Genomic DNA, 19,600 nt, shown 5'->3' on the forward strand with positions numbered 1-19,600 from the left:
TGACTCTAGAGATTCCAAAAGTTATAAGAGCTATATATCAGGAAACAAGGATGAAGACCAAATATATATATAAGTGACCATGGAACAATGCAGGGGCTAGGAGTGGTACAGTAAAAAATCCACTTAGAAATGTTGATCCCCCAAAAGCTTAATTAATAGCCTACTGTTGACTGGAAGCCTTACTGATAACATAAGCAGTCAATTAACATATATTTTATGTACATGCATTATATACTGTATTCTCACAATAAAGTAAGCTAGAGAGAAAAATGTTATTGAGAAAACTATAAAGAAGAAAAAGTATATCTACTATTTATTAAGTGGAAGAGGATCATCATAAAGCTCTTCATCTTCCTCATCTTCACATTGAGTAGGCTGAGGAAGGGGAGGAAGAAAAGGGGTTGGTCCTGCTGTCTCAGTTGACTGAGGTAGAAGAGGTGGAGGAGGTAGAAAGGGAGGCAAGAGAGGCAGGTACACTTGAGTTATGAAAATACCTCCTAACTTATGTTCAATTGTTTTTTAATTTCTCTAAAAATGTTTCTATATGGTAACAACTCTTCCACCATTTTCTTTAATTTTTGTGCCCATATCACAAAATAATTTATGTCATAAAATAAGTCAAAATGACTCTAGAATAATCGAAACCCCTCTGCCAAATTGTCTAATGTCAGTTTGTTTTCTGGCATTACTTCTACATCTTCTTCCTCATCACCTGGTACTGGTTTGGAACCACTTACCTCCATCAAGTTTCCTTCCATCAATTCCTCTTGTGTGCTGTCTATTAACTCCAAGATTCTCCAAGATTCATATCTTGAACCCTCCTCCAACACATCATTTTTACCATATCCATTATCTCTTTCATGATTTGTTGGATTGTCTCTGTTGTAAGTCCTATAAGGTCATACACAACATCTAGACACAGTTTTTCCAGTAGGAATTTATTGTTGAAGGCTTGATAGCTTTCACAGCTTTTTCTGTAGCAACAATGGCATCTTCAATGGTGTAATTCTTCCAGACTTTCATGATGTTCTATTGGGGTTCTCTTCCATAGAACTGACAATCTTTTCCATAAATTACCATGCATAATGAGCTTTAAAGTTGCCTATGACTCCTTTGTCTAGAGGCTGAATTCGAGATGTGATGTTTGGGGGCAGGTAGGCCACTTCTGCGCCATCAGTGTTGAACTCATGGGGTTCTGGGTGGCTGGTGGCATTGCCCAATATCATAAGAACTTTAAAGGCACTTTACTGGCAAGGTAATTTCTGATTCAAGGTCAAAGCACTGATGGAACTAATCCAGAAAAAGTGAAAGAGTTCTTGTTGTCCAGGCGTTCTTGTTGTACAACCAAAAGACTGGCAGCTGGTGTTCGTCTTTTACCCTCAAGGCTTGCGGGTTAGCAGCTTTACGGACAAGGGCAGTCCTAATCATAAGCCAGACTGCATTTGCACAAAACAATAGAGTTGGCCTGTGCCTTCCTGCCTTAAATTCTGGTGCTTGCTTGCTTCTCTTCCTTACTAAAAAAAGAAAAAATGTCCTTTGTGGCTTTTTTTTTACCTGACAATTGGGCACTTTTGTCTGCATTAAAAACCAGTTCAGGCAGAAAACCTTTCTCCTCATTGATTTTCTTAGTGGTGTCTGGAAACTCATTTACTGCTTCTTGGTCAGCAGAAGCTGCTTATTCTTCTGTTATTTTTTCTTTTTTTCTTTTGGCATGGACTCTGTCACCTGGGCTGGAGTGCAACCTCTGCCTTCCGGGTTCAAGCAATTCTCCTGCCTCAGCCTCCTGAGTAGCTGGGACTACAGGCATGTACCACCACGCCTGGCTAATTTTTGTATTTTTAGCAGATATGGGGTTTTACCATGTTGGCCAGGCTGGTCTTGACCTCCCGACCTCAGGTAATCTGCCCGTCTTGGCGTCCCAAAGTGCTGGGATTACAGGGGTGAGCCACGGCACCCAGTCTTTTTCTGTTATCTTGACAATTTCAAGCAACATCTCATTGTGAAATTATCAAGCCATCCTTTGCTGGTATTAAATTTCTAGTTTTACCTCCTTCGTCTTCCTTTTGCTTTAAGTTGCCAAATAATGATTTCATTTTTTCTCAAATCATATTAGTGTCTGTAAGTATGTCTTTCTCACAGCAATCTTAAAACCACATAAAAGACGCATGTTCCATACGATATAAAAAGGTATTTTGCAGAAAGGGCTGGTGTAATTGCAGCTATAGCTTCATGAATTTCTTTTTCTTTTTCTGCAGTGGTTGTTAAGCTGGATTCATTTATCTTGAAATGTGGGGCAACTGCAACTGCAGACCTCAATCTATGATATGTATCAAACAATTCAACTTTTTCTTGTAATGTGGTAACTTCTCTGTTTCTTGGGAGCACTTTCAGTAACACTGATAGCACTTCATATGGACCCATTTGAAGGTTTATTTAAGGTTTACAATATTGCTGTTACTTAAGGTTTATTTAAGTTTTACAATATTGCACTAACATGAAAAATACATAAAAACTGCAAGAGATCACTGTTTACTATGTAACATATTTTACTGGAGAAAAGAACTGATCACTTGAAGATGATTAGCTTCACATGGCACTTTAAATGCATGCTTGATACTATCAACATGAATTGGCAACAAAAGATGGCTATACAATTATTAAAATAGTACAGCACATATGACTGTTAATTTTATGCAGTTATATAATACAGCATCTTTATGTTTGTTTACATTTCTCTGGACTGCAAATATCTTTGTAAGTGTGTTTGTACAGTTTAGTAAATTTTAACTTTTTATTATAGCTTCGTATATGTTTTATAGTAATAAACGATAAAAAAGAGCAGTATTTACATATATTTTATGCATTTCATGACATATCTAATCTTTTCTTAATTTTTCCAAAATTTCTATGCTACACTGTGAGTTTTTTCAAATTGTCACAAATTTCAAAAAAAATTCGAATGTATCTATTGAAAAAAATCCGCGTAACAGTGAGCCTTCACAGTTCAAGGCTGTGTTCTTCAAGGGTTAGTTGTATATGTTATTAAAAATCACAATATCACAAGGAGCTTATACTGCTTTCTGACAGCCCAAGAATGCTTCCCATGCTAGCTCATGTCTTTATTTGATAGTAAATATGTTCCCCAGCTAAAAGACGTCTGAAGCCCATTAGCTTTACTCATGGTGCCAGAAGTATTGTAATATTTTTTCTTCTCTTAGTGAATTTCTTTTCCAGAAAAAAGAGGTGAAACTTAATAAGATCAACATAGAAGGCCAAAAGTTGTCCTGAGCCATGGGGTTATTTCTTAACCAGATGCTTGTCTCTTCTCCCCAGCTGCAACATTTCTTTGTACTGAATTTCTTTAGTGCCAAGGGGTATAAGTGAAAAGAGATGAAAATATAGCTGCTGTTGCATGGATGACCCTATTCACTCTGACTCCTTCAGCAAGTTTCATTTTTCCTTATAATTCTCAGAGGAATGCCTTGCCTAACCACCTACCCCAACATCTAGGATTTACTTTTAAGATGGTCAGTTAATATTTCTTGAACATAAACTTTTGGCCAGAGTAACTGGAAATTTAAGTTTATTAAACTTTTACATACTTAACTATGGTCTGCAGGGTATTTTAAACTCTGCCATTTGGCTTTAGATCTGCTTTTTTACCCTCACCCCCAAATGTACAGTAATGTGAAATGTAAGACAACTAATTGGATAAAGAAATTTTTTTAAGTCCTTGGTATCTTATTTTTGCCAGATAATAGAAAACAAATATAAAATATTCCCATGATTAAACACACCAGATACAGCTTGAATTTTTGGAATATTAAACAGGAGTGATAATGAGGAAGAACTTAGGTCCCTAATTACAAAAGGTTTATACACACACACATCATATTAAGAATGTAAGTAAATCAAGTTACAATACAATATATGCAGTAAGATTTCCTTTCTTATAAGGCCAACAATATCAATCAAATTAAAGTCACAAATATGAAATATAATTTAATCTGTTTTACAAGTGAGGGCCGGGCGTGGTGGCTCAAGGCTATAATCCTACCTCTTTGGGAGGCCGAGACAGGAGGATAGCTTGAGGCCAGGAGTTTGAGACCAGCCTGAGAAATATAGTGAGACCATTGTCTTTACTAACTAACTAACTAACTAAATAAATAAATAAATAAATAAATAAATTTCTAAAAAATAAAAATAGTGTAGGCGCGGTGGCCCACGCCTGTAATCCTAACACTTTGGGGGACCAAGATGGGCAGATCACTTGGGATCAGGAGTTCAAGGCCAGCCTGGCCAACATGGTGAAACCCTGTCTCTAATTACTTGAACCCGGGAGGTGGAGGTTGCAGTTAACCAAGATCGCACCACTTCACTCCAGCCTGGTCGACAGGGCAAGACCTCCGTCTCAAAAATAAATAAATAAATAAATAAAAGTTACAAAAAAAAAAAGTACAAGTGATTGTGTATTTTTCATACAATGCATATTTCCTGAAAACACACTCAGTCTAGTAGTTACATCAGGTGAACAGAATACTATCATTTTGGAAAGGAAGGCATCTTTATTTTATGCTTTGGATGCTTCTGAATGACTAGATTTTTTAAACCTCAAGAAGGTATTACCTTTTCACACAGTTCGCTATGGTATTTATTGAACAAGTGTTCAAATGTTTCCTGTGCATAGTCTGTTAGTTGGTGGTATTCTGCTTAACAATGTCTATTGGAAGTTCCTAATGTATTCAATATAAATACATGAAATGACATTATACTATATTATTAGACTATATTATTGGATTACATAAAAGTTTTTTTTCTGATAAGAATGTCTGTTGTATTTTTCTCTTGCTATTTCTCAGTGATTAGGTTGACTGATCTTCTCTTTCACTTGCTGTTAGGATTTCTGGGGACAGTACTTTCGGTCACCCTTATCTAGTCAGTTCAGTTCACCATTTTGCCACCAGGACTGTCATTCACAAGCCTGGCAAAGCCTGACTGTAAAGTCTGTACCTCTACTCTCACCTACTCCTTAGATGAAATGACCTGGACGTAACATTACTTCTTGTTGATCCTCCTGGCTATCATATCCCGTTCACCTTGTCCCAGGTGTATCCAAGAAACCCTAATAATGTTTTCTAGGCAAGCTCATCTATTAACATTAGTCTAACTCCCACTTTCTGATTTCACACCTTCAACTGAGACTGAGCTTCTGATAGTTTCAATACTCATATATAACTTATTTTAGCATGCATACATATATATTCCTGGAGGAGTAGACAGTACACATTTTTTATAGACTCATGCGGTGGGTTTTAAATACAATTTAGCTGTTGTGTAATTTGTGGCAAGTTTCTTAGCTTCTCCAAATCTTAGTTTCCAAATATGTTAAAAGGAAGTATATAAAAATTACCAATTTATAATTTCATTTTGAGGATGAATTATTTCAGTCAAAGTACTTAGAGCAGCACCTGGCACAGAAAAATATGTAATAAAGATAGACTATTTTGATTATTTCATAGAAAGATATAAGTCATGGTATTATTTATTATTAACAAATATGTTGGAATAATTAGTAAAAATGAATATATGATATATATTGCTGTGATTTGCATTGATGACCTGATGCAAATAGCAGTAACTACTTACAAAGGATGGCTAACATTTCTAGGAAAGACATGCAAATCAATAGTTGCTATTTGTGGCAGGTTAAGTGTTTGAATTAAAAAAAGAAAAGTAGTAGCTCATTGTGATATTTCCAAATGCACTGTTCACATTTTAAGTTGGTGACAGGTTATTACAAGAAATAGGAAAGATAAACGTAAATATTAGTCAATTTTTTTTCTCATTACAGATTTTAATAAGTGACTAGCAAAGGAGAATTTTGAGAGTCTAGAAAAACTGGAGGGAAAGAAAAAAAGGAGGGAAGGAAGGAAAGAAAAAAAGAAGGAAAGAAGGAAGAAAGAAAAAAAGGAGGAAGGGAGGGAGGAGATAAAGGAAAGAAAAGGAAAAAAGAAAGGCAGAAAGAAAAAGAAAAAGAAAGAAAGAGAAAAAAAGGGAAAGAAAGAAGGAGGGAGGAGGGAAGAGACGAAAAGAAAGGAAGAGAAGAAAAGAAAGGAAGAGAAGAAAACAAAAGAAAGAGAGGAAGAAACGAAAGAAGTATTGGAAGAATTTTGAATATTAACAGAGGGCACTCAGGTTTCCAGTTAATACATCTCCTTTGTATATTCTACAAATTAGATTGTCAAATATTCAGCTTCTCTCAGAAATTTAGGCTATTAGCCATTTACAACTTACTTTGAATTAATTTAATCAGATTATCAGATTAGGGTTTTGCTTGGTGACTGCCAAATCAGCCACTCTGAGGAAATTGGAGTTTTGATTGAGAAGTGGAACTGACAGGAAGTTTGGTTTGAAAGCACAAGGCTCTTGCTGGTGAGGAAGAGGGAATGTGGGTGTTCAGTGAGTTAGGAGAGCCTGGGATAGCCAGAGGGAAGCATGAGGGTACTGGATGCCTGGGCAAAGACTGAGAGAATTTGCTAAGAAATGGGACATTTCCAAGACAAACAGCATACTTTACACTTTGGCTGAAGTCCCTCATGGCAGTACTCATTTTTGATATCTGCTGTCTTTACATTTAATCACAGTGATATTTGTAAGATTAGAGGTATCGCTTTCTTCAAAAGGACCACTGAAAGTTGTGGGTTTATCCTTGTGTTTCTGTTCAGTTTTTTTTTTATCATACTGGTTTTCCTTGTAAACCAAAATTCATTGTATTTTAGACCTTTGCTCCAAAAGGCTAATGTAATAATTAGGTTTTTTAATGGACTTAAGATTTTAACTCTAAAACCTCATCAACATTCCATATACTGTGATTCACAGGGGACTCGTAAAGACAGACTCGACACTTCAGAACTGCAATGGGCTTTTTGTTCCCACTATTGAGTATTTCAGACTTCTTCTGAAGGTTATAAATTTACAACTTAATATGTTTATGGTGTGTGGAATATTGCGGAGAATGATCTGGCCAGATGGAAATGGGATTCTCTTGGCCCTCAATGATCTTTTCTTGAGAGACCTACTCTGCATTTTAATACATGTTATTACTATTTTCAAGTTTTAACCAAAAAGTTAATTTGAGTTGTTTTTTTCTTCAGTCAGGAACTTTTTGATGACATATTTGTGTTCCGCATTTCTTCACTTGTCCCAGTGTTTTATTGGGAAAGTGTGGAGGTGTCTTAGGATCTCTTCTGACTCGTTATGCATGGAGAATGATTGGCTGTTAAACACAGTAGGGGAAGATTAGTAGGAAAAAACAGACTTTGGTTTTATGAATGGAGGTGGGTGCCTGTGGACGTTTAGAAATAAGGTAAGAGCGGCCGGGCGCGGTGGCTCACGCCTGTAATCCCAGCACTTTGGGAGGCCGAGACGGGTGGATCACGAGGTCAGGAGATCGAGACCATCCTGGCTAACACGGTGAAACCCCGTCTCTACTAAAAAAAATACAAAAAAACTAGCCGGGCGAGGTGGCGGCGCCTGTAGTCCCAGCTACTCGGGAGGCTGAGGCAGGAAAATGGCGGGAACCCGGGAGGCGGAGCTTGCAGTGAGCTGAGATCGCGCCACTGCACTCCAGCCTGGGCGACAGAGCGAGACTACGTCTCAACCAAAAAAAAAAAAAAAAAAAAGAAATAAGGTCAGAGCACTATACTGGTGCATGTGCTGAAGATTTGGAGGTCATCAAACAGCCTATACATAAGAGTCAATGAGATTTAAAAGAATTGAAAGGAAAATCAGATATAAGAGACGAACGAAACAGGAGAAACAATGTCATGGAAACTAAGGGAGTAGTTTTACTATTTAATGCATATTTCTCAGAAATTGCTTTTTGGACATTACTTCCATACTTGAGAAAATATTTCTGTAACATATGCATGAAGCATTTAATCATTTTTTTCTGGTTAAAACAATTTGCTCGTGTATCTTTTAATTAACTTTTAATTTTAGTACAATTTTATATTTACAAAATTATTAAAAAGATAATACAGAGATCTCCCCACACTCAGTTTCTCAAATTTATCATATTAGTGTGATTTATTTATCACAATGAATGAAACATAATTGATACTTGGTAACAAACTAAAGTCTATACTCCATTTAAATTTCCTCAGTGTTTCCCCAACACCCTTTTTCTGTTCTGGGATGACGGGTGGAGGTACCATATTCCATTTAGTAGTCATATCACCTTAGTCTGTTTTTGGTCGTGATAGTTTCACAGACATTTCTTGCTTCTAATGACCTTTATAATTTTGAGGCTAACTGGTCACTGTTCTGTATAACATTCCTCAAATGGAATTTATCTGATATTTATCTTATGCTTAGACTGGAGTCATGCATTTTGAGAGGAATCCCACAAAGATAAATTGCCATTCTCATCATCTATTATCAAAGATGAATACTATCAAAATAACTTATCATTACTGATGCTGACATTGATCAGCTAGCTTGTGAAAGTGTTAATCAGATTTCCCCACTGTAAAGCCAATTATTTTCTTTCTCTCTCTTTTTGTGCTTTTTGAAAAGAGTTCACTACGCTCAGCCCCCAGTTAACGAATGAGTGAAAAATTATGTTCTACCTCTTTAAGAATATATGTGTGTGTGTGTGTGTGTGTGTGTGTGTGTGGGCGCGCGCGCGCGTTGTGTATAGTGCTGGGTGCGGTGGCTCATGCCTGTAATCCCAACACTTTGGGAGAGATAGGTGGGTGGATCACTTGAGGTCAGGAGTTCAAGACCAGTCTTACCAACATGGTGAAACACCATCTCTACTGAAAATACAAAAATTAGCCAACGTGGTAGCACATGCCTGTAATTCCAGCTTCCCAGCTACTTGAAAGGCTGAGGCAGGGGAATCACTTGAACCTGGAAGGCAGAGGTTGCAGTGAGCTGAGATTGCACCATTGCACTCAAGCCTGGGCAGTGAGAGTGAAACTCTATCTCAAAAAAAAAATATACACACACACACACACACACACACACACACAGATACATATACCATTTTCTGCATGGAATATCTGTTTATGCGCTATATGTGTATTGTTTATTTATCTAATCATTTACTTCCATCAGTGTGGATTCATGGATATTTATTTTGTACTTGGGTTATGGTCCAATACTACTTTATTTGTTGTTTAAATTGTTTCAGCATTAGTCATTGGGACTTCTTTCAGTTGTCACTTATATGCCTTTTTTTAAATATCCCACCATTGTTTATTTTTATTTTATTTTTTAGCACTTACTTTCTTTTTGGCACTATGCTCCAGGTCCATCTTATATCTTTCCTGTCAAGTCCTAGAATCAAGCATTTCTCTAAGGAGTCCTAGTGTCTTTGAGAATGGTATTAGAAACTAACATCTGGTTTCTAGGTAGGCGTACTTCCACTGTGCTGTCATTGCTTCTAGACCCTCCCAGCTGACAGAACAAGAACACAGATTTATTTAGATCTTCTTTAACTTTTTTATCAGTGTTTTGTAGTTTTGCACATATACATGCCATATATATTCTGTTACATTTATACCTAAGTACATAATGTTTAGCTTCTATTATAAATAATATTTTTAAAGTTCAAGCATTTGTTTCTGGTAAAGGGGAAAGCATTTGACTATTGTGTATTAAATTTGTGTCCTAAAACCTTGCCAAATCCGCTTTATTTTTTGTAATTTCTTTGGGATTTTCTATATAGACATATCAGGTGTGACTAGACAGTTTTATATATTCCTTTCCAATATTTATGTTTTAATTTCCTTTTCTTGTCTTATTTCATCAGCTAGGACTGCTGGTATGATGCTGAATAGGAGTAGTGACAGGGAACATCCTTGTCTTTTCTCTGTCCTAGGGGAAAGTGTCTAGTTTCTCACTGTTAAGTATGATGCTAGTAGCTATTTTGTAGATGTTCTGCATCAATCTGAAGATGTTCTCCTCTATTTTTAGTTTGCTAAGAGTTTTTATCCCTGCTTGAGTGTTGGATTTTGTGAAATGTTGTATCTTCTGTGTCAATTGATATGATCATATTTTGTTTTGACTTTCAAATATTAAACCAGCCTCGCATATATGAAATAAATACCATTTGGTCTTCAGGTATAATTATTTCAATACATTGCTAAATTATACTGGCTAATGTTTTATTAAGGATTTTATGTCTACCTCCATGAAAGATAAGGGTGTACAAATTTCCTTTCTTGTAATATATTTATGTAATTTTGGCATTATGAGCAATGCTGGCCTCATTCAATGAGTTAGAAAGTGTTCCTCTGCTTTTATGTTTTGGAGGGGATTGTGGGAAACTGATATGGGTTCTTCCTTAAATATTTGTAGAACTCACCTGTGAAATCATTTGAGTCCAATGGTTTCTTTGGGGAAAGATTATGAATTATTATCTCAACTTGTCTTAGATATATGGCTATTCATGTCATCAATTTCTCCGTGTGTGTCAAGATTATTTTTAATCTTTCTGAAACTAAAAAGTACATTTGATAAAATATAAAAGTGCCTCCAGAGATGCCCTCAAAAAGCAGATTTATAGGCTTAGGAAATGGAATGAAAAATTATACTGAGAATGCAAAATCATTTTTGAACTTTTGGTCAAATTAATAAGAATAGATATCTTCCCTCCATTACTTCAATGCACCATATTTTTGTTTGCACGTGTCTGTGTGCATCTCTGTTTGCTAAATTAAAAAAAAAAATTCTATTTTAACAATTACGTGTCATATTATTTTTTAAAATTATTTCCATATGACCGTTGTGCAGAATATTTACTTAATCATTTAAGCTTATTTTCTTTATAATAGTTTGGGTTGTTTCATGATCACATTCAACTTAATTTAACTTTACTTGAAATTGTTTCTCAATGTATGATGGTTATTCTCATTAAGAAATAGGTGTTCAAAGGGAGGCCGAGACAGGCGGATCACGAGGTCAGGAGATCGAGACCATCCTGGCTAACACGGTGAAACCCCGTCTCTACTAAAAAAAAAAAAAAAAAATACAAAGAACTAGCTGGGCGATGTGGCAGGCACCTGTAGTCCCAGCTGCTCAGGAGCCTGAGGCAGGAGAATGGCGTAAACCTGGGAGGCGGAGCTTGCAGTGAGCTGAGATCCGGCCACTGCACTCCAGCCTAGGCGAAAAAGCGAGACTCTGCCTCAAAAAAAAAAAAAAAAAAAAAAAGAAATAAGTGTTCAAAACACCATGTCATTATTAACATATCTTGCTTAAAGTGAAAGCCATTGTAGCATGGTTTGCAATTTACTTTGGAGTAACAATGGGGTTTTGTGCAGAAAGATTATGTCTCAGATTTTATTTTAAAAGGTCAGAATTTCAAGAGATAAATAGTCCTTTTGGTCTCAACTAGCATGAGAAGTAGAGGGGAAATATTTTCATAAAAACATAAAAGAGACTAACAATTGTAGTTTCACGCAACCAGTATTATATTTAGTTGTTTTAAGACAATGATATCATAATAGCTGTAGGATGACAAAAAATGGCATTTTTCATAATAGCTCCTTTCTCCATAATTTGTTTATTGAAATTATTTGAATATGTGATAATTACTAATATTGTTGTAATATTCTATCACATTTACGAAACCGCTGGACATTACCACCTCAGCATTTTAATGTGCTCAACACAGTGCCATTTTCTTTAGAACTGGTTGTTTTGCTTTCAGTTTGCTTCCTAGACTATCATCACGAGATCAAAGGCTGTGTTTTTTATACCACATGACAGCCCAATGCCCCACACAGGGTCAGCATTAAACAGAATTTTTGATAAGACCAGGTGAGCCAAAGGATGAATAGATGAGTAGTCACGTTCAGGTGGCATCGGGTGGGAATTGTGGCTAGGTAAAATGGTATCTTGTCACAATGGCAATTTGAGTCACCTATTCCTTACCTCTTCTGGGCAAGTGGATTCATTTGCAATTGGCTTCTTTTCTTCTTTCTCACTCTACTAATTTTAGATGGAAATATCATTGACTCTTAACAACAAAGCGACTATCTTACCATATTCACAGGTTCTACCCCACCTACTAGGGAAGTCAAAGTATACAGGAGTGGAAAGCTTGGGGCCATCTTAGAATCCTGCCCACCACAAGCAGCAAAATACTCCTACTCCAATGTATTTCCCATAGCTACCTTGCATCTTCCAGCCGTGTGAGTGGGGTGTTTGTTGCTTTGCTTATGGGCAAAGATGATTTTTGGGGGGAGATATTTGATTAAACTTCTAATTTCTTTTATCTTTGACACCTTCAGTCTTCCTTCATTTACCTTTAGACAGACTTTATCATAAGGCCACTTTTCTTTTCCTTTTTCGTTTAGGGTCTCTTCCCTTTGCATAGGTTATTGGCACTCTCCACTTACAAAGACTAGCTTTTTTTGCTTCCAACTCTTGATATTAAGTTTTTATCTAGCATCAGAACTTGAATGTGAGTTGTCCATGTGTCAGAACTGCCTTTCAAAATCAAAAGTTTCACATACCATTTTCGAGTATCCCAAAGGAAAAGTTAGGCACCTATTTATTCCACAATTACTTTTAAAGTCTGTACGTATTAATTGTGCACATACTATTTTATTATTTACAAAATGAGTTAAGCACCGTTTTCCTGTTCAAAATATGAAAATAAGTATCATGGAAAAGTGGCAACTGCATTTTATGTTCCTTCATTTTCAGCACCTTGTTATTCCTTTTATATAAAACTCTGGTCTACACACAGTTTTTCCTCTTTTCTGGAAGATGTGAATGAATTACAATTCCTTTGTACATTCCATGCTGTCTTGGACAAAATCAAACACTTGAGTATAGAAACACTTGAGTATAGAAATGAATTGTATTCCAGTCGTAGATAGGACAATTTTTCACTCCTTTTAACCTAGGCATTGTATTAGTTTTCGACAAATAACAACTATAGACTGAAGGGATTAAACAATAGGAATTTATTTTTTCCTGATTCTGGAGGCAAGAAGTCTGAGCTCAAGGCGTTGGCAGGGTTGGTTTTTCTGAGCCTCATCCTTTGCTTTGCAAATGGGTATCTTTTCCCCATGTCTTCACATGGTCTTCTCTGTGTTTTTGTGTCTTAACCTCCTCTTCTTATAAGGATACCAGTCATTGGAATCCGGCCCATCCTAATGATCTCCTTTAACTTAATTACCCCTTTAAAGACACTAACTCCACATACGGTCAGATTTTGAGGTGCTGGGAGTAAGGACTTCAGCATCTGAATTGGTGGCGAGACAGTTCAGCCTGTGACAGTCATGATAGGAATTAACCACTATTGTGCACGAGATGTCTAACGAAAAGACAGAAAAGAAGTGTAAGGAAGTGATTACTGAGATCAACAAATGTTACTATAGGACTGCCAGTCTATAGCTGCTGCAGATATATATAGCAGTATGATGGTGGGTGATTTGTAGATTGTAATAGACCATTCAGAGAAACAAGTTGAATATTTTCTTACATTGGAAAAAAAAGGGGGCACAAAAGAAATCATTTCCCAGCATTTGATTTGATTCCATAAGAATTCTGAGCATCAAACTATACACTGCTATATATGAAGCCAGATCCAATGGGAATCTTTTGAGTTTACATATAGATCACTTTCAAAATAAGGATACTAGCCCTATTTGCTATGCAATATTGTCATGACATGCATTTTTAATTAATTGGGCCTTTCAGTTTTTGTGCATCTATAAACCCTAATAGTTCAGCCTCTCTATAGGCATCTTTTCTACCTCCTATCTGAGGAAATAACATTTTATTATAAAATTACAGTTTTTTGTAATTTAGATCTCTAGTTTCTAAAATAAGAAAACAGACCTATCATTTGGGGCAAGAATAGAAACAAAATAAACTCTCCTGTTAAAGCAGAGGAAACAACTTTCTGACAAAAAAAAAAAAAAAGAAAAATTGAAGACACACCTTTCGTGTATTTCAGGAACATTTCACTTTTGTTTATCTTCTGACTGCACTGTGAACCATCATAGCTAGATCAAAATTCGTTACATTAATAAACAAAAACAAAAATTCTGTCTATTTGCCTTACGTTAAAAGATATCCTTTTGCCTGATGCAACAATGGAAACTAAAATCTCTAAAGAGAAACGTGCTGGCTTCTCTCACCATCGTCGTCCAATAGGAAGGAATTTGGTCAGGAGTAAAAATAACTCAGTTATGGTCCATGTTATTACACTCTTCTGAGCTTCTTTCTCCCTTCCACATGTTGAATGACTTTCTGGTTTCTTTTTGCCACATACATAATGTTTGGCTCCTATCTCCTGTGCAATCAATCTTCATTATTGGATCTCTTCCCCCTCCTACAATCAGACCATTTTGATTATGACTTTAATTGTACATTCCCTAACTAACTTCTCTCTAGTTTGTTTTTAACCTCAGACTACCTGTGGGCATAACGTTTTACAATTCAGAATGTGAATTTTACACTTAGTCTAACAACTAAATAAGCTCAGAAATTTAGGAATGGTAAATTAGGTCACTTGATGCCTTTTCACACAAGGAAAGCAAACTTCTTGTGTGCCTAGGTGTTGCTTTTGGAGAAACTTTCCTGAGCATTGAGGAGTCAGTGCTAACTCCTGCAACCACGTGAGTCTCTCCGACTCTGTGATGCCAACTTCACCATCTTGCTATAGTGGAAGAGCTTTAGGTTGGAGTGAATGGGTACCATCTTTGTTGTTAGGAGTGTACTCTAGGGACCTCGTTTTTGTAGGAACACAGAAGGGCTATTTTAGTGTTAATTTGAACACATCAGAAGAGTTTACATTCGAATTTCAAAGAAACATAGGAATCCTTGTTACCTTCAAATCTCAAACTTTCTCCATGACATAAAATATCAGTCTTCATTTAAAAGATCAGAAATTACCCCAATGACCAGATCCAAATGCTGAACAACAAACAGTCCAGATTTACCATGAGGAATAGGGTTAATATTTGCTCCCCAATGACAAATCCCAACCCGGAACAGATTTCAGCCAGGCAGCTAGCAAAGCTCGCGGGTGAACTGCACAGGCCATGGTGGGTGCAGAGCTCAGAGCCGGAAAGCAAACAGCTGCTGTAGCCTGATTTGAGTTAAAATAGTGTGAGTGTTTAGTCTGGCGCACGGCTTCAGGGGAGATTGGCAGCTGGGTCAAACAAAGTCCTTCCATTGGCTCCCTTCCCAGGCAGCTTCTGCTAGTGTTTAGGTACTAGTGCAGTGTAGAACCCTTTTCTCAGGCAAAACCTAACATCTGACCGCACCCTTTTTGCTATTTAAAAAAAAAAAAAAAAAAAAAAAAAAAAGCTTCTATTTTTTTTCCTCCTTTCGTTAAGATAAATTCTCCAATAGACAACCTCTCCCACTAATTGTGTATTAGCAACGTATTTTATCTTGAGAGCTTGTACACTGGGCTCTCAACGTGGTGTGGAAGGTAGCCTGTTACAGTGCTGGATTCATAAAAGGGCCTTTATGGTTTGTGAAAGAATATCTGTGTGCTTAGGAAGGAAACTTTTTGATCTGCAGAAAAGCCAGAAGACATCTAGGTAAGACTGCGATATCAAATGTACTTTTTTGGGGGAAAATTGGGCAGTGAGACTGCTTCATCGCAACCAGTGTGAGTTTAGAGGGTGCATGTTCACTTTTGTAGAAGTTCAAAATGTACTGACGATTGTTTGCTTATTTTTTGTTTGTTTGTTTAAATCTTAAAGGAATACTGTCGTCTGCATTTTTACAATTTTGTTTTCTTCTATTGAACCGATTACAGTGGATATAGAGTTTTATTATATAGCGAAATCTTTGTAAACTGCCACAGAAAGAAAGTGTTATTTAGAAGGGAAATTGACAAGTTTTAAAGAGTAATTGTACAATCATTTGAGGACAGAGGAACACTGCATTATACTAATAAGGGTTTAATTACCAAAAAAAGTTTAATGTTGCTTTGGAAGGAATATTAAGTAAGTTGTCTTTGTCTCTTACTTTTTAATTTTAGTCGCTGATTTAGCCTGTTGGGTCACATTTTTTGTTAGTGCTGAAGGCTGCCATGAATCCGTAATGAGGCCCCTTTGCACATGATTTTGGCACCTGGCCAAAATCAACTTCCCAGCGGCAAGCTTTCTCTAAAGAACCTGGAGCAATTTCTTTCTTTCTTTTTTTTTTTTTTTTTTTTTTAATCTGGAATCATGTCTGAAAGCTGCCACAACCAGTTGTATAGGCATGTCAAAATGACTTTATACAGTCAATATGAAACAAGCATTAAATATTTTTTCTCATATTGGTGCTTTTATCATTATGAATTCCTTGCTTGTTGCCACCTAAGATACGATAGAACAAGCACAGTCTTAAAGAAGATTTACTGATTTTTTGTTTTTCTCAGCAGACCAGAGTAGGTATGATCATCTTATTGAGAAGTATACAGTGCAAAAAAGGTTTTTCAAAATACTGCAGGATAAATAACAAATGAAATCTTAAAATTGTTAGTCTCTGTAAGTGATACTCAGTGAACAGTAAGTAATGGAGTTTTCTAGAAGTTTCGTTGTGCGCGCAATTAAGCTTAACGTTTTAATAGTGTTTTTGTCTATGTTAAAATGTAGCATTTGGGATTTTTTAAAATGTCAGCATTTGTTATATAATTTTAAAAACTTATTAACACCTTGATATTATTTCTAACAAATGTTTTAATAGAAATGCTTGGTATATAGACATGGCTGAATAGCATTAAGTAATTGTGTTTAATTGCTGTTTTGCAATAAAAAGATAATTTTTCATGAAAGAAATTTTGAAGCTCAAAGGTACTTACATCCCATATCTGGAACTATTATTAATTTTGATATTACTATAACTGAATTTTGTTCTGTAAGCCAATTTTATACTCTAGTGTTTTAAGAGTTAAATTCACGAATGTCAATGAAATACTATAGTAATCAAATATTAACACCTCAGATTTTTCTATAGCCATTTTCAATAGTATCTTTAGACATTAAACATGGGTACATTACAGAATAATTAAAAGCAGAAAAGTGTAATATTAGTTGCTCTATTTTTTTAAAACAAATTTTATTATCACTATCATAAATGCTATTATGCCTTGTGTGTTAATCTGTAGTAATCCAGAGTGCAACTTTATTTTACTAGAAACAGTCATATTTCTCTTTAAAATATTGATGGGAATCAGATATATTATTTTTTAAGAGTGACCTAATTAAGAGATTTCTTAATAGGCATGTTTATTCTGTATTTATCTCCCCTTTACGTATAGAATATTGCTAATTTTGGTGATAGAAAAGATCATATTAATTTTAGGTAAATTTTAGGATTAGAAAATGTCTCCTGATTTCCTTCAGGTCATTTTTGTAAATATACAATTTATATTTGCTTTCCTGTGGACTGAATTATGATACTGTAAATACCTTGCTATTAGTTTAACCAAGACATGGAGTGTTTTGAATTTTCATACCAGTCAACATTAAAATCCGTAGAAGTTATAAATTGGTATCAATAGAAATTTACCTAGATAAGTTCTCTTTGTATGTGAGTTTACAGCTGAATTCTCATTTAATGTAATCTTTGTAATTTATATAAAAGAAGTTAATAAAGGTAAATGTTTCAAAACTTGGATTAAAACCCAAACATTTTCACATTTATTATCATGAAACAGGTGCAGGAAAAATAAGATAGCTTCTCTTGTTCAGCATGATTCTCAGTTAAAAGTTTTTTTTAATTCAATTTTAATTTTAATTTTAGCTCTTACACACATCTTCTGTTTTTATTTTTTGATTATTTTGAATCAACTGTTGTATTTAGCATTTGAAATTGATAGATTATTTTTCTAATATTTACTAAGAAATGTTTTAACTGAAAATTTTAGGGTATTTTTGGTTAATTAGAGCCCATAGCAAAGTAAATGCCATCAAATATAGAACTTTTCAAGTATACAGAAATGTTAGTTTGTGAGTTCAGAAGAAACTTAATTGTACACGATTACTGACAAATATTTTTTAGTTGAGGTAGAAACAAATAAGTATTAAGGGCAATTTAGATTATCTTCCTTACTGAAATAGCTAAAAAATTTACTTTCTTTTGCTATGGCAATGAGTTGTAATTATTTCCATAATGTAGGCTTTTTTAGCAGAATTACTAGCTAATACTCCCTAGGATCATAAATGCAAAACACTGATTACATTTCCTTCATTGAGTTAACATTTTAAAAATACTATATGGAAATGCGATTGCTTGTAAAAAGAAAAATATTTTAATATTTTTGTTGAATTTCTTCAATTTATAAAGAATAGCTCGAACAAGATTTTTCGTTCATCTTTTCCCTCATACTTATGTTGGAAATATTAAAATCTATGAAATTTTACAATGTGGAATCTCTTTTACTCTTCAGAAAAAGTGAAATTCATTTGTAGTTGTCATTTCAAATTATGGACTTCTATCATTTTAAATGTGACAGGGTTTTTTGTTTGTTTATTTTAATTATGCAACAGGCACATAAAATACTTTCTTTCCCTCCAATTAAAAGAGACATTAAATAATTAAACATCAACTTTTATTCGGTATTGAAAAGAAAGCTTTAACATCGCAGTATTTTATCCACAATTGTTTAAATGTGAGAAATGTTTACAACAGGGTATTTTAGGTGAACATTTATCATTTAAATGAAGTGCTTTGTTCTGAGGGGTCTAAAATTCAGCAATAAGATAAGTGCATTGCTACATTAGATTGAACATCATTGTTGAATTTTTGGCACAACTTCAGTGACCTCGGCCATAAAAAACTAGTATAGGCAGAATGATTTGGAATTTGCGGTAACAAAACTAGATATAGAAGCACATGAAGATACCAATCTTTGTTGTTTTGGAGAAAGTATGCACTAAAATAAAAGACGATACCTTTCATATAAACTGCTAATAATAATACTTTGTTATTTCATTAATACAATAAACCTGAAATATTAAAACAGTAATTATACTTTGTCATGCATTTGTAAGGCTTTTCTCATAAAATTAACTGCCATATTTCACTCTTTTATTAGATGAACAAATGTCATATTTCCAAGCAGCCAACATACAACTATAGCTTATATAACCAAATAATTTTTAACGTTACTTTGATTTATATACAATTAATATTGAATAGAATCATGTTAGCTGATTTTAAGTCTTGTTCAAATAAAAGAAGTGTTGATTTACACTTGTTGCAATTTTTTTTTTACTTTATATTGGTTTAATTTTAAAATTATCACAAAGTAAATATTACTGTTTGATATCCTTCTTAAACATTCATTTTACAAGCCACCTGACCTGTTAGCTGTTTAAACAATGATGATTTATCTTGCTATAAATTCTTCTCTCAAAGTCAAGACAAATAGATCAGTAAAGGAACCTCTTTTTTAATGCTCCAAATTTTTTCCTAAAAAAACTGTAAGAATTTTTTTAGTTTTTTCTTGTTTATGTGTTCGTGTGTATTTGTCAACCTGTGCTTTTGCCTATATCCTGAGATATATGTCTTCTGAGGTCGAGGTTGGAAAGTCTGATAGCATGCTCTACATTTGTTCTTATTCCATATT

At 34.9% G+C, this 19,600-nt stretch overlaps 1 protein-coding gene across 7 annotated transcripts in view; it reads left to right on the forward strand.

The window, feature by feature from the left end:
* LOC101020164 overlaps positions 1–19,600 on the forward strand; it is a 447,873-nt gene that overhangs the window by 216,918 nt on the left and 211,355 nt on the right. For 6 of the 7 annotated variants that reach the window (XR_004183337.1, XR_002520869.2, XR_644616.4 and 3 more), the window contains exon 1: positions 15,111–15,575. The exons of the other annotated variant lie outside the window; for it this stretch is intronic. The gene's annotated coding sequence lies outside the window, so the exon portion shown is untranslated. Of the gene's footprint in view, positions 1–15,110; positions 15,576–19,600 lie in introns of those variants that run through there. 7 annotated transcript variants of the gene reach the window in all.

The sequence above is a fragment of the Papio anubis genome, chromosome 4, assembly GCF_008728515.1.
Source record: "Papio anubis isolate 15944 chromosome 4, Panubis1.0, whole genome shotgun sequence".
NCBI lineage: Eukaryota > Metazoa > Chordata > Mammalia > Primates > Cercopithecidae > Papio > Papio anubis.